Source organism: Triticum dicoccoides, chromosome 5B, assembly GCF_002162155.2.
Source record: "Triticum dicoccoides isolate Atlit2015 ecotype Zavitan chromosome 5B, WEW_v2.0, whole genome shotgun sequence".
NCBI classification, from domain to species: domain Eukaryota; kingdom Viridiplantae; phylum Streptophyta; class Magnoliopsida; order Poales; family Poaceae; genus Triticum; species Triticum dicoccoides.
Genome location: NC_041389.1, coordinates 714,524,870 through 714,530,671, shown reverse-complemented (window position 1 = coordinate 714,530,671; position 5,802 = coordinate 714,524,870).

Genomic DNA, 5,802 nt, shown 5'->3' with positions numbered 1-5,802 from the left:
CGTAATACATGTGTGAATACATAGACTACAATACGTCCCTAGTAAGCCTCTAGTTGACTAGCTCGTTGGTCAATAGATAGTCATGGTTTCCTGACTATGGACATCAGATGTCATTGACAACGGGATCACGTCATTAGGAGAATGACGTGATGGACAAGACCCAATCCTAAGCATAGCACAAGATCGTGTAGTTCGTTTTGCTAGAGCTTTTCCAATGTCAAGTATCTCTTCCTTAGACCATGAGATCGTGTAACTTCCGGATACCGTAGGAGTGCTTTGGGTGTACAAAACGTCACAACGTAACTGGGTGACTATAAAGGTGCACTACAGGTATCTCCGAAAGTGTCTGTTGGGTTGACACGGATCGAGACTGGGATTTGTCACTCCGTGTTACAGAGAGGTATCACTGGGCCCACTCGGTAGTGCATCATCATAATGAGCTCAAAGTGACCAAGTGTCTGGTCACGGGATCATGCATTACGGTACGAGTAAAGTGACTTGCCGGTAACGAGACTGAACGAGGTATTGGGATACCGACGATCGAGTCTCGGGCAAGTAACATACCGTCTGACAAAGGGAATAGTATACGGGGTTGCTTGAATCCTTGACATCGTGGTTCATCCAATGACATCATCGAGGAGCATGTGGGAGCCAACATGGGTATCCAGATCCCGCTGTTGGTTATTGACCTGAGAGCCGTCTCGGTCATGTCTGCATGTCTCCCGAACCCGTAGGGTCTACACACTTAAGGTTCGGTGACGCTAGGGTTATTAGGAAGACTTGTATGTGATTACCGAATGTTGTTCGGAGTCCCGGACGTCACGAGCAGTTCCGGAATAGTCCGGAGGTAAAGATTTATATATGGGAAGTTGTCAAACGGATACCGGAAAGTTTCGGGGGCGTACCGGTATTGTACGGGGCCACCGGAAGGGTTCCAGAGGTCCACCGGGAGGGGCCACCCCTCCCGGGGGCCACTTGGGCTGCGTGGGGGAAGGAGCCAGCCCCTGGTGGGCTGGGCGCACCCCCTCCCTTGGGCCCTTGCGCCTAGGGTTTGGGGGGAACCCTAGAAGGGGGCGCCCCCCTTGCTTGGGGGGCAAGCCACCCCTCCCTGGCCGCCGCCCCCCCTCTAGATTCCCATCTAGAGGGGCCGGCCCCCCTTGCCCCTTCCCCCTATAAATAGAGGGGTGAGGGGAGGGCTGCATACACAAGCCAAGGCGCAGCCCCTCCCCTCCCCAACACCTCTCCTCTTCCGTACGTGCTTGGCGAAGCTCTGTCGGAGTACTGCTGCACCAACTACACCACGCCGTCGTGCTGCCATTGGAGCTGCCTTCCTCAACCTCTCCTTCCTCCTTGCTGGATCAAGACGGAGGAGACGTCGTCCGTACCGCACGTGTGTTGAACGCGGAGGTGATGTCCGTTCAGCACTTGGTCATCGGTGATCCGAATCACGGCGAGTACGACTCCCTCATCACCATCACCTTGAACGCTTCTGCACTCGATCTACAAGTGGTATGTAGATGCAAACTCACTCCCTTGACTCGTTGCTTAGATGAACTCATAGATGGATCTTGGTGAAACCGTAGGAAAAATTTTAATTTTCTGCAACGTTCACCAACAGTGGCATCATGAGCTAGGTCTATGCGTAGTTCTCTATTGCACGAGTAGAACACAATTTGGTTGTGGGCGTGGATCTTGTCAACTTGCTTGCCGCTACTAGTGTTATCTTACTTCAGCGGTATTGTGGGATGAAGCGGCCCGGACCAACCTTACACGTATGCTTACGTGAGACTGGTTCCACAGACTAACATGCACTAGTTGCATAAGGTGGCTGGCGGGTGTCTGTCTCTCCCACTTTAGTTGGAGCGGATTCGATGAAAAGGGTCCTTATGAAGGGTAAATAGAAGTTGACAAAATCACGTTGTGGTTATTCGTAGGTAAGAAAACGTTCTTGCTAGAACCCAATTGCAGCCACGTAAAAGATGCAACAACAATTAGAAGACGTCTAACTTGTTTTTGCACCAATTGTCATGTGATGTGATATGGCCAAGTTGTGATGAATGATGAATGACATATTGTGATGTATGAGATCATGTTCTTGTAATAGGAATCACGACTTGCATGTCGATGAGTATGACAACCGGCAGGAGCCATAGGAGTTGTCTTTATTTTTGTATGACCTGCGTGTCATTGAAGAACGCCATGTAAATTACTTTACTTTGTTGCTAAACGCGTTAGCCATAGAAGTAGAAGTAGTCGTTGGCGTGACAACTTCATGAAGACACGATGATGGAGATCATGATGATGGAGATCATGGTGTCATGCCGGTGACAAGATGATCATGGAGCTCCGAAGATGGAGATCAATGGAGCTATATGATATTGGCCATATCATGTCACTACTATATATAATTGCATGTGATGTTTATTATGTTTATGCATCTTGTTTACTTAGAACGACGGTAGTAAATAAGATGATCCCTTACAACAATTTCAAGAAGTGTTCTCCCCTAACTATGCACCATTGCTAAAGTTCGTCGTTTCGAAGCACCACGTGATGATCGGGTGTGATAGATCCTTACGTTCACATACAACGGGTGTAAGACAGTTTTACACATGCAAGACACTTAGGGTTAACTTGACAAGCCTAGCATGTACAGACATGGCCTCGGAACACGGAGACCGAAAGGTCGAACACGAGTCGTATGGAAGATACGATCAACATGAGAATGTTCACCAACGATGACTAGTCCGTCTCACGTGATGATCGGACACGGCCTAGTCGACTCGGATCATGTAACACTTAGATGACTAGAGGGATGTCTAATCTGAGTGGGAGTTCATTAAAATAATTTTGATTAGATGAACTTAATTATCATGAACTTAGTCTAAAACCTTTGCAAATATGTCTTGTAGATCAAATGGCCAACGCTCATGTCAACATGAACTTCAACGCGTTCCTAGAGAAAACCAAGCTGAAAGATGATGGCAGCAACTATACGGACTGGGTCCGGAACCTGAGGATTATCCTCATAGCTGCCAAGAAACAATATGTCCTAGAAGCACCGCTAGGTGAAGCACCCATCCCAGAGAACCAAGACGTTATGAACGCTTGGAAGTCTCGTGCTCATGATTACTCCCTCGTTCAGTGCGGCATGCTTTACAGCTTAGAACCGGGGCTCCAAAAGCGTTTTGAGCAACACGGAGCATATGAGATGTTCGAGGAGCTGAAACTAGTTTTCCAAGCTCATGCCCGGGTCGACAGATATGAAGTCTCCGACAAGTTCTATAGTTGTAAGATAGAGGAAAACAGTTCTGTCAGTGAGCACATACTCAAAATGTCTGGGTTGCATCACCGCCTGTCCCAGCTGGACATAAACCTCCCGGATGAGGCGGTCATTGACAGAATCCTTCAGTCGCTCCCACCAAGCTACAAGAGCTTTGTGCTGAACTACAATATGCAGGGGATGGTGAAGACCATTCCTGAAGTATTTTCAATGCTGAAGTCAGTAGAGGTTGAAATCAAGAAAGAACATCAAGTGTTGATGGTCAATAAAACAACTAAGTTCAAGAAGGGCAAGGGCAAGAAGAACTTCAAGAAGGACGGCAAGGAGGTTGCCGCGCCCGGTAAGCAAGTTGCCGGGAAGAAGTCAAAGAATGGACCCAAACCTGAGACAGAGTGCTTTTATTGCAAAGGGAAGGGCCACTGGAAGCGGAACTGCCCCAAATACTTAGCGGACAAGAAGGCCGGCAACACTAAAGGTATATTTGATATACATGTAATTGATGTGTACCTTACCAGTACTCGTAGTAACTCCTGGGTATTTGATACCGGTGCCGTTGCTCATATTTGTAACTCACAGCAGGAGCTGCGGAATAAACAAAGACTGGCGAAGGACGAGGTGACGATGCGCATCGGGAATGGTTCCAAGGTCGATGTGATCGCCGTCGGCACGCTACCTCTACATTTGCCTACGGGATTAGTTATAAACCTTAATAATTGTTATTTGGTGCCAAGTTTGAGCATGAACATTGTATCTGGATCTCGTTTGATACGAGATGGCTACTCATTTAAATCCGAGAATAATGGTTGTTCTATTTATATGAGAGATATGTTTTATGGTCATGCTCCGATGGTCAATGGTTTATTTTTAATGAATCTCGAACGTAATGTTACACATATTCATAGCGTGAATACCAAAAGATGTAAAGTTGATAACGATAGTCCCACATACTTGTGGCACTGCCGCCTTGGTCACATTGGTGTCAAGCACATGAAGAAGCTCCATGCTGATGGACTTTTGGAGTCTCTCGATTATGAATCATTTGACACATGCGAACCATGCCTCATGGGCAAGATGACCAAGACTGCGTTCTCCGGAACAATGGAGCGAGCAACCAACTTGTTGGAAATCATACATACCGATGTGTGCGGTCCAACGAGTGTTGAGGCTCGCGAAGGATATCATTATGTTCTCACTCTCACTGATGACTTGAGTAGATATGGGTATGTCTACTTGATGAAACACAAGTCTGAGAGCTTTGAAAAGTTCAAGGAATTTCAGAATGAAGTAGAGAATCAACGTGACCGAAAGATAAAATTCTTACGATCAGATCGTGGAGGAGAATATTTAAGTCACGAATTTGGTACACACTTAAGAAAATGTGGAATCGTTTCACAACTCACGCCGCCTGGAACACCTCAGCGTAACGGTGTGTCCGAACGTCATAATCGCATTCTATTGGATATGGTGCGATCTATGATGTCTCTTACCGATTTACCGCTATCATTTTGGGGATACGCTCTAGAGACAGCCACATTCACTTTAAATAGGGCACCGTCTAAATCCGTTGAGACGACACCGTATGAATTATGGTTTGGGAAGAAACCTAAGCTGTTGTTTCTAAAAGTTTGGGGATGCGATGCTTATGTCAAGAAACTTCAACCTGAAAAGCTCGAACCCAAGTCGGAAAAATGCGTCTTCATAGGATACCCTAAGGAAACCATTGGGTATACCTTCTACTTAAGATCCGAGGGCAAGATCTTTGTTGCCAAGAACGGATCCTTTCTGGAAAAAGAGTTTCTCTCGAAAGAAGTAAGTGGGAGGAAAGTAGAACTCGATGAATTACTACCTCTTGAACGGGATAGAAGTGCAGCTCAGGAAAATGTTCCTGTGATGCCTACACCAACTGAAGAGGAAATTAATGATGATGATCAAGGTACTTTGGATCAAGTTGCTACTGAACTTCGTAGGTCCACTAGGACACGTTCTGCACTAGAGTGGTACGGCAACCCTGTCCTGGAAATCATGTTGTTAGACAACGGTGAACCTTCGAACTATGAAGAAGAGATGGCGGGCCCGGATTCCAACAAATAGCTCGAAGCCATGCAATCCGAGATAGGATCCATGTATGAAAACAAAGTATGGACTTTGACTGACTTGCCCGATGATCGACGAGCGATAGAAAACAAATGGATCTTTAAGAAGAAGACGGACGTGGATGGTAATGTTACCATCTATAAAGCTCGACTTGTCGCTAAGGGTTATCGGCAAGTTCAAGGGATTGACTACAATGAGACTTTCTCTCCCGTAGCGAAGCTTAAGTCCGTCCGAATCATGTTAGCAATTGCCGCATAATATGATTATGAGATATGGCAGATGGATGTCAAAACGGCATTCCTTAACGGGCATCTTAAGGAAGAACTGTATATGATGCAGCCCGAAGGTTTCGTTGATCCTAAGAACGCTAACAAAGTATGCAAGCTCCAGCGATCCATTTATGGGCTGGTGCAAGCATCTCGGAG